Here is a 10,467-nt window from a genome sequence, read left to right on the forward strand (position 1 = left end):
TGGTACCCAAGCCTGACAAGAGGCCACACCCAGGCCCCTAATGAGCTGGTGATACTTCCCTGCTCTGGGCATTATCTGGCAATCACCGGTGTCAGTGAGTCGATGAAGAGTTGCTTGGGGAAACCCAGGTCCACACGGGCATTTGGAAGAGTCTCCCAGTAGGCTGATTACCTCCAGGTCTGGAGTTTAAAGCACATGGGAGCCCAGTACAAATGAATAGGTAAAAAGAAACCAGAGACATACTTACCACCGGGATGAGAGGGGGAATGTGGTTTTAGCAATGCCACAGAGGACATTGCCTGGAGCAGCATCAGCTTTGTGGCTGGTGGGATTTTAATTAGATTAAAGGGCACTTTTTAAGCCCCGGTATTTTAGATGTATTCCCGTCAATGAGCCCAATCTGGATGTAGAGAGTGTCATGGGACATCTGGGGCCAGCCCCTAGGAGCAGAACAGGGGCTGGCAATATTGTCTCTGAATCCTCAGCTCCAGCGTGGGGAGGAGAGCCCAAGAGGGACACTGTTGTGCAGAAGACTGACACAGCAGGCACTGGCTTTGCACTTGACATGCCTGGTTCAGTAACTATTCCTCTAGCTGCTCTATAACTGTGGGCAGGCAGCCCCACACTTGGGCTCTCCTCTGTCCAGTGGCCCAGTGAGGCTCGGCAGTGCTCTTTGACAGCATGGCCTGCAGTCGGCTGGGCTGCTGGACAAGCCAGCGGGACGCTAACATTTGAGGGTGAGAGTGAGCCCTAGTTTCCCAAGGCTGCTGTGATGGTGTCACAAACCAGAGGCTCACAATGACAGCAATTTATACTCTCTCATCTCCCCTGCCTCTTCCAGCCTCTTCCAGCCTCTTCCAGCTTCTAAAGGCTGCAGGTGATCTTGGCATCACTTGGCTCCTAGATGCATCTCTCCTGTCTCTGCCTCTGTCAGCATGTGGCCTCCTAACCCATGTCTCTGTGTCTTCACCCGCCTTCCCTCTGTGCATGTCTGTGGCCCAATTCCACCCACCCCCACCTCCTTATAAGGGCACCAGCCAGTGGATTTAGGGTCCAGCCTTTTAAACTCATCTTAACTTGATTTCAGCTCTAAAGACCCTATTTCCAAATAAAGTCATGTTCTGAGGTTCTGGGTGGACATGGATTCTGGGAGAACACTGTTCAGCCAGTGCAGTGGGAGATGAAAATGTGGGTGATCCCATGACTTTTCCTTTTTTTTTTTTTTATTTTTTTTTTCCCCATGACTTTTCCAATCACTCTTGGGGGACGAATGTCCTATGGTCACTCTAAGTCTAAAGCAAGATCTCAAGTCAGAAATTCAAGGTTCCCAGTCCCGTGTATTGGTCCTGTTTTTTTTTCCCACCCAAGACACATCATGACTGCAGGCTGGCTGATGATGGGCAGCAGCAAGGAGGTCTGAACAGCAGCCTTGTCCTCTCCCCTCTGCAGCTGGCAGTAGGCCAGGGAACAGCTGTGGGGTAGGAAAGGCCCAGCATAGCTGTCCCATCCTAAGAGCTCTGAGATCTGCTGGGATTTAACTTGAGTGACTGAGAGACTGCAGGGCCGGGGTTCTCCAGGGAGATGTCCTCTAGTGGCCTGCTTGCTCACTTTCTTCTCACGTCCTAAGACTTAAGCAGCCCACCTGAATCCCACCCCTGTGAGGCCTGTGTGCTATTCCAGCTGACCTGTGGGACTCCAATCTGCCCCCACCTGTGTGGCCTTCATCCTCCTCTGCCTGGACCAACTCTGGGAAGCAGGCTGGTCCCAGCTCGTCAGTGGGCCAGGGGAGCTCCACAGTCTCATCTTCATTGTGTACTCAACAGCCAGGTCACCCATCAAGCTCTGTGGGAGGCCCAGACTCCCCTGGCTTGAGGTGGGAGGGAGACACTCCTTACCCTTACCCTCTCTCATTGCACTTGGAGGCAGGTGGGACTTCCAGCTTTCTCCAAAGAAATCCTTTTATAAAAACCTCTCTACTCTGACCTTTCTTGATTCTGAGATTGATCAGTGGTGAAATCCCTTCTTGGTGACCCTGCCCTCATGGGCCTCATGGCCTGGCTGTGATGCAGGGGAAGTAGGCATTGTGAGACCTCATGGGGTCATAAGGGAGGGCCCAGGGAGCACTCAGAGGCTGACTCATCCTCAAGGGTCCCATGGGTTTGAGCAGGGGAGGTGACCGTGATATTCAGGCAAATGAGGATCAGATGGCCTATGTGGGGAAGGAATGACAAGAAGCCCTGAAGGTCAAGCCAAGGACATCAGGCTTTATCCTGTAGGAACAAAAGGGAACAGAAGGTCTGAGAGCCAAGGAGGAACATAGTGGATTCAGGGCTTCTTCTTCTTCTTCTTTTTCTTTTTTTTAATACTTTATTTATTTATTCATTTATTCACAGAGAGAGGCAGAGACATAGGCAGAGGGAGAAGCAGGCTCCCCATGGGGAGCCTGATGAGGGACTCAATCCCAGGACCCCAGGATCATGACCTGGGCCGAAGGCAGACACTTCACCGACTGAGCCACCCAGGCACCAATGACACGCACGTATCTTAAGCACCTACTTAAGTATATATGCCCTTGTAACCACCACTGCAATTGAGGTAGAGAACACTCTTCTCACTCTCCAATCTTTATCGCTAATACCCCCCACACCTACTTCTAGACTTAGGGGACCATTCGCGCTTTCTGTCACTATAGTTTGGTTCTGAAATTTCATATAAATGTAATCATACTTTGTGCAGTCAATTGTGTCTAGTTTCTCTTGCTCGGCATCCTATCTGTGAGATGGATCCATGTTTCGGCTATTAGGAATACAACTGCTATGCACATTTAAGTACACTTTTTTCGGTAGACGTATGTTTCCATTTCTCTTGGATAAAAAATACACAGAGGTGAGATTACTGGTTAGTGTGTGTTTGACTGTGTAAGAAAATTCCAGGCTGTCTTCGACAGTGGCTGTTCCACCTGGACCTCATCCCTGCAGACACCTGAGGTTGTCAGTTTTTTCCATTTCAACCATCTTAATGGTGTGGTGTGGTGTCTCACCAGGGTTTTAATTTAAATCTGCCCCAAAGCTAATGACCCAAGGATCTATCTGTTCGTGTACTTACTGACCCTTTGTATCTCTTTTTTGAGAAGCGTGTGTTTGAATATTTTGCCCATTCTGAAAAATTATGTCATCTTCATGTTGAGTTGTAAGAGTTCCTTACATATTGTGGATACAGGTCTTTTAACAGATATATATATTACAAATATTTTTTTCCAGCCTGTGGCTCACCTTTTTATTTTCTTAACGAAGTTCTCTGAGAAGCAGAAATTGAAAATTTCCTTGAAGTTCTATTTATCAATTTTTTATTAGCTCATGCTTTGGGCTCCCTAAGAAATCTTTGCTATGTAAAGGTTGTGAAGATTTTTTTCCTGTTTCCCTCTAGAAGCTTTATCGTGTTAGCTTTTATGTTTAGATCTATGACTCATTTCAAGTTGAGTGTTTTGTGCAATGTGAGGAAGAGTCATTTTCATATAGATATGCAGTTGTTCTAGTGCTTTACTCAGTAGATTGTCCTTTTCCTATCGAATTGTTTTCTGGATTCCCTATTCTGTCCCACTGAGATTTGTCTACCTTTACACCAAGATCACCCTGTCTTGATTACTGTAACTTTATAGTAAGTTCTTTTATCCGAGAGTGTACATTCTCTCAATTTATTCTCCTTTTTCAAAATTGTTTTTGCTATTCTAGGACTTTGGCATTTCCATGTAAATTTTAGGATCACCTTACAAATTTTTATAGAATTCCTATTGAGCTTTTGACTGGGATTACATTAACCCTAGGCTCAATCTAAGTTGAACTGGCATCTTAACAATATTGAGTCTTGCAATCCATGAGCAGAGGTGACCTCTCCATGTATTTTGGTCCTCTGCAATGCTGTGCAGTCTTTAGGGTGCAGATCTTACACATATTTTGTTAACTTTATCCCTAAGTACATCATATTTTTGATAAATAAATTGTCCCAAGACATGTTGAAGGGAGGCCCTGGTGTTGGTGAGTAAGTTTTCTGCATTGTCAACTGCATTTTTAAAACTTTCATTTTCTAATTGATTATTGCTAGAATAGAGATATGCAATAGATTTTTGTACATTGACCTCATATCTTCAACTTTGTTAAATTAGCTTCTTAATGAAACAGGCCGAGCCCTATGCTCACCCTTGGGTGCACTGGACATACATAGCCCCCCAGCAGGTTACAGATATTAAGGATAGTCCCAAATTCATCCAGAGAGTCATTCCATCTCATTTCACTCAACAAAGACAAAGATAAATTTCCAAGCGGGGCCAGGATCAGGGGGAGGCCAGAGAGGCCCCTAAGGCCTCTGAAACTTAGCGGAGTCCCTACTCTCGGGGTGGTGCAAATGCAGGGTGGGCCTTGAAAAAGAATAGGCACCCCCTTAAGTACTGTGCCAGAAGGTCCCTGCTCCTAGGTCATCATTATGAAATCCAAGTGGAATTCAACTTCTAAAAATTCTTCTTCTTCTTCCTTCTTCCATATGCTTATTTAGAAGACTGAAATTAATTTGCAGAAAGCAAACAAACAGAACTATTCAAGGAAAAGTAGTTCTTTTATTTTTCAGTCTCTTGCGAGGCCACAGGTGTAAGTGGCACGTCAGTGTAGCACTTGTGGCAACTCTGGATGGTGGCAGTGTGAATGTGGCGCTTGCCGCCCAGACTCCCAGTGACCTGGGAGGCAGCCCCACCACTGTGCTTAGCTGAGGGAGGTGGGCTTCTCTGACTCGCTCCTTACCCCCACCCACCCCGTTCCCCTTTTTCCTGGAGGCTGCGGTGTCTGGTTCACGAAACTCCCCGTCTTAGATCCATATCCACTGTTTTTTGGCCAAGGAAATAGTCCCCCAGCTTCTTCTGAACGACTGAAGGGTTTTTACTGTCAGGAACTCCAGAGGAGAGGCATGGGGCTGGGATCTCATAGTTGCCCTGTGTCTGGCACCAGGCTGCACCCTTTCATTCAACTCTAAAGCCAATTCTGTGAAGCAGATACTCATTCCTTCCTTCGGTATTTGTGGATCTGAGCCCCGGGGATTCAGCAATGAAGAGATGGGAGAGAAGTCCCTGCCCCCCTGGAGCTTATATTCTAGGGGGTGTGGGGGTGGCAGGACAGAGGATGAGCCAGGCAGAGCAGTCACATGAATCCACCCTCCACTGGGGGTATGTGCTGCCAGGAAAAGCAGGGGGAGCTGAGGGGCAGGCAGTGCTGGGGGACCCCCGGCATCGGGGAAAGCTACGAAGGTACTGAGCAAAGATCCGAGGAAGTGAGAGTGTGAAGTGTGAGGATATGGGGGCGGGGAGGGGGGGGAATCTCCAGGAAGCTGGGACAGTGGTGCAAAGCCCCAGAGGCAAGACTGTTCCTGGCACATTGGAGGAGCAGCAACCGGCCCATGTGACAGAGCAGAATAAGCTACTGGAGCTGAGAAGCAGTGTGGGGAGGTGACCGGATGGCCTCCGAGAGCACTGGAGGGGTGACCCGCCACTTCCCCCCAGAGAGGTCCTCAGCAGTCTTAGACTCGGAGGCCCCTTTCCCAGCATATGTTCTGTGACACCCGCTATGCTCTCTGAAGATGAAATTTGGAGATAATATGTTCCCCCTGTGCAGACAGTTTTTTAAACAGCACCTAATATTAAGAAGAAAGAGAAATGCAAATTACAATAAAACCATAATTATCATCATTCAAAATGTAACTGGTCCTTGCAACGACCCTAGAAGTGGGGTGCTCAGGCCCATTTTGAGTGGTTTCATGTAGGTGGAAGGGCTTGCCTCAACTTACAGTGAATAAATTTAAATTTCAGACAAGAGGTTGGAAGCCACCCACATGCACACAGTGAGGAGAAGAGGGAGTGAGAGCCGGGGTGCAGTGGACAGCAGAAGGAAAGTAGTTTGGGAAGGAATGGATGGGAGAGGGAAGGAAATCACCTGATGGCCGTGGGAATAAAATGCCGTGACAATGACAGATTCTTAGAGGGGAGAAAATGAAGAAGCATGTCATTCTTGCAAATGAGTGGGCCTTCTACCCACCACAGGGACGAGATTGTAGAGGAACATTCCAGAAGCATAACCTGCACCCTTCAGTCCCTGGAACACTACTCCTGGTGAGGCAGACTTCCACTTCCGTACTTAAAAAAGCCATGGAGTGGATCCCTGGGTGGCTCAGCGGTTTGGCGCCTGCCTTTGGCCCGGGGTGTGATCCTGGAGTCCCGGGATCGAGTCCCACGTCGGGCTCCTGGCATGGAGCCTGCTTCTCCCTCTGCCTGTGTCTCTGCCTCTCTCTCTCTCTCTCCATGTCTATAATAAATAAATAAATAAATAAATAAATAAATAAATAAATAAATCTTAAAAAAAAAAAGCCATGGAAGCCGCGGAGCTTGCCTTAGCTGGTTACCCCAGAAGGTGGGTGCCTGGAAAGAGAAGGGGTGACATCAGAGCTCTTGAGGGCTTGGGGAGGGCTGTAGAAGACAGCCACCAGACGATGGGGAACCACCAGGCAAACCAAAGCAGATAAATGGCCTCATTCTGTTACTTCCCACAGCATAGATTTGTTTTCATTGTGCTATGAGACAGTAAAAAATATATAGAACAAATTTATGTAATAAAATTCAGTGCAATCCTTGTGTTTCACTCATCTGGGAATCTGATAACGCTTGTTCCCAAATCTGTTGCCAGACCTGTAGTACATGTTTGATGGGACTGTCACCAGTGATGTTTCCCCCCCGTCTCTGGGGCTGTGCCACGGGGAGGGGTTTTCAGAGAAGTCCCCAGCCAGCAGAGCACGTCTCCACTCGCTGTGTGTGGTAGCTGCATTCCTGGGAGAGCCAGTGCATATTAAGCATAAACAAAAGAAACTTTGGTTTTAAGTGTAAAATACAGTCCGGTTCTAGGCACAAGTAATTGGCCAATAGGTTTTGCACCATCATGAATGCCCTGCAGAACCCTGGAAGTGCTGCAGGAAGCAGGAGAGATCTCTGCGTGGCTTCCCAGGTACTGGGGGCTCTTCCGGACCTGCTGCTATGTGCCCAACACGATCCCTGCAGCAACCAAAGTGGCTCCTACTAGTGTCCAAATGCATCCTCATGCATTTGTGGAGAAATACTATTTTGGGGGTGTCTGGGTGACTCAGTCAGTTAGGTGTCTGCCTTCGGCTCGGGTCATCATTCCGAGGTCCTGGGATCAAGCCCCTGCATTGGGTTCCCTGCTCAGCAGGGTGTCTTTTTTTTTTAATTTAATTGGAGTTCAATTTGCCAACATAATAGCATAACACTCAGTGCTCATCCTGCCAAGTGCCTCCCTCAGTGCCCATCACCCAGTCACCTTAACTCCCTACCCACCCCCCCTTCCACTACCCCTTGTTCGTTTCCCAGAGTTAGGAGTCTCTCATGTTTTGTCACCCTCACTGATATTTTCACTCATTTTCTCTCCATTCCCTTTATTCCCTTTCACTATTTTTTATATTCCCCAAATGAATGAGACCATAGAATGTTTGTCCTTTTCTGATTGACTTATTTCACTCAGCATAATACCCTCCAGTTCCATCCATGTTGAAGCAAATGGTGGGTATTTGTCATTTCTAATGGCTGAGGAATATTCCATTGTATACATAGACCACATCGTCTTTATCCATTCATCTTTCGATGGACACCGAGGCTCCTTCCACAGTTTGGCTATTGTGGACATTGCTGCTAGAAACATCGGGGTGCAGGAGTCCTACCATTTCACTGCATTTGTATCTTTGGGGTAAATCTGTCAGGCAGTTCTATTTTTAACTCTTTGAGGAGCTTCCACACAGTTTTCCAGAGTGGCTGCACCAGTTCACATTCCCACCAACAGTGCAAGAGGGTTCCCCTTTCTCCATATCCTCTCCAGCATCTGTTGTTTCCTGTCTTGTTAGTTTTCCCCATTCTCACTGGGGTGAGGTGGGATCTCATTGTGGTTTTGATTTGTATTTCCCTGAAGGCCAGTGATGCGGAGCATTTGCTCATGTGCTTGTTGGCCATGTCTATGTCTTCCTCTGTGAGATTTCTGTTCATGTCTTTTGCCCATTTCATGATTGGATTGTTTGTTCCTTTGCTGTTGAGTTTAATAAGTTCTTTACAGATCTTGGATACTAGCCCTTTATCTGATAGGTCATTTGCAAATAGCTTCTCCCATCCTGTAGGTTGTCTTTTAGTTTGTTGACTGTTTCTTTGGCTGTGCAGAAGCTTTTTATCTTGATGAAGTCCCAATAATTCATTTTTGCTTTTGTTTCTCTTCCTTCATGGATGTATCTTGCAAGAAGTTACTGTGGCCGAGTTCAAACAGGGTGTTGCCTGTGTTCTCCTCTAGGATTTTGATGGAATCTTGTCTCACATTTAGATCTTTCAACCATTTTGAGTTTATCTTTGTGTATGGTGCAAGAGAGTGGTCTAGTTTCATTCTTCTGCATGTGAATGTCCAATTTTCCCAGCACCATTTATTGAAGAGACTGTCTTTTTTCCAGTGGATAGTCTTTCCTCCTTTGTTGAATATTAGTTGACCATAAAGTGGAGGGTCCACTTCTGGATTCTCTGTTCTGTTCCATTGATTATGTGTCTGTTTTTGTGCCAGTACCACACTGTCTTGATGACCACAGCTTTGTAGTACAACCTGAAATCTGTCAGCAGGGTGTCTGCTTCTCTTCTTCTCCTTGCCACTCCCCCTGCTTGTGCTCTCTTTCTCTCTGTCAAATAAATAAATTAAATCTTTTTTAAAAAATGCTATTTTAAAGGGGCCATTGAATGGTTGGGTAGAGACAAGTGGATGGTGAGAGTGCACCAGGTACTGGGTGCCTAGTCCAGAACTGGAGAGGGAGAGCAGGGACATGAGGCTGGAGTCTGGATTTATCTGAAGGTGGAACTGACAGGATCTGCTAGTGGGTTGGACATGGAATGTGAGAGAAAGGGAAGAACCAAGGATGAGTCCAAGGGATTTTGGTCTGAACCATTGGCCAGATGCAGTTACTTTAGGAGAGGATCTGGGGAGTAGATAGGATTCTTTTTGGGTGTATTGAGTTGAGTTGCCTCCCAGATATTCAAGGGGAGATGCTCAGTAGGAAGCTGGTTGTAAGGGAGTGAAAGGCATGAATCAGGGCTGGATTGTGAACAACACCCACCAGACGGGCTGAGAGGGATGTGAAAAGAACAGAGCCTCCGTGCTGGGCCCCCAGCAGCCAGGGAGGGCCAGCAGAGAGAACAGGAAGGCAGTGCAATAAGGCATGCTCGGCTCTGCCAGGTGCTGCAGAAAGTCAGGTGATTGGGATCCCAGAGCTGACCTCCTGAAGTAGTCACAAGGATGTCACTGCTGGTCTTGACGGGAGGGGGAAATGTCGGTCATTTAAGAGAAGAGGGGAAGGGTTGCTGGAGAGTTGTCCTTGAGCAGGTGAGAAAGGACACGTGGGCCTGGAATAGGAGAGATCGGGGACCCAGTGTCCCCAGTCCCTCTCTTAAATGTGGATGACACAGGCCCCGGAGGTGAACTTTGTTTTCTTTTATTGCTTTTCTCATTAGAGACAAAATTGAAGAGTGAAGACCTGGGACTGAAGATCATCCAAATGTAGAAACAGCCTTTCAGAGAAAAGGAAAATCAAGTTCTCGGGTGTGTGGCTTTGGCGAGGTTGGGATGAGCCTGGGGCAGGCCTACTCCAGAGTGAGCCCCTTGAGCAGCTCCCAGCCCCGGGCAGCTCCCACCCTTGTCCTATAGCTGTGAAGATGCTTGCATGAGCTGTTGGCTGTGAAAGCAATATTAACGAAGCAACAATAGATGTGAAATCAGATGTTTTCGAACAAAAAACAAGGTTATGCATTGATGTATTGACAAAATGTTGTGACCAGAGGCTGGTAGGACCCTGACCCTGTATTTGCCCTAAGAGCCGTGGTTTAGTGTTCAAGGTGACTTTATGGAACATATTACCTCAGGGACGCCTGGGTAGCTCAGCAGTTGAGCGTCTGCCTTCAGTTCAGGGCATGATCCTGGAGTCCCAGATCGAGTCCCACATTAGGCTCCCCATTGTGTCTCTTTGTGTGTGTCTCATGAATAAATAAATCTTTAAAAAAAGAAGAAAAGAAAACACTATCTTAAATCGTGCATCGAATGGTTCATCTCAGCGAAATAGACATATTCGCTTGAGTGTCACACATGTTTGTTGAAGGAAGACATTTTCTTTTATTTTTTTTCTTTCTTTCTTTCTTTCTTTCTTTTTTTTCTTCTTTTTTGCTATAAAAATACTATCTTGGGACACTTGGGTGACTCAGTGGTTGAGCATCTGCCTTTGGCTCAGGGCATGATCCTGGGATCCTGGGATCGAGTGCTGCATCAGGCTTGACATTCATCTTCTCTCTTATTCACATTGACCATACGTTTTGTCTTCTTTCTGTTTCTGTCTGGATTGATTGTGTACCTC

At 46.9% G+C, this 10,467-nt stretch overlaps 1 long non-coding RNA gene across 1 annotated transcript; it reads left to right on the plus strand.

The window, feature by feature from the left end:
* The first annotated feature begins 2,116 nt into the window (after positions 1–2,116).
* LOC140613289 (uncharacterized) lies at positions 2,117–10,086 on the plus strand. Its single transcript, XR_012014444.1, has 3 exons — positions 2,117–2,295; positions 2,394–2,595; positions 9,575–10,086. It is a non-coding gene; the product is annotated as an uncharacterized lncRNA (long non-coding RNA).
* Positions 10,087–10,467: the final 381 nt, after the last annotated feature.

This window comes from Canis lupus, chromosome 21, assembly GCF_048164855.1.
Source record: "Canis lupus baileyi chromosome 21, mCanLup2.hap1, whole genome shotgun sequence".
NCBI classification, from domain to species: domain Eukaryota; kingdom Metazoa; phylum Chordata; class Mammalia; order Carnivora; family Canidae; genus Canis; species Canis lupus.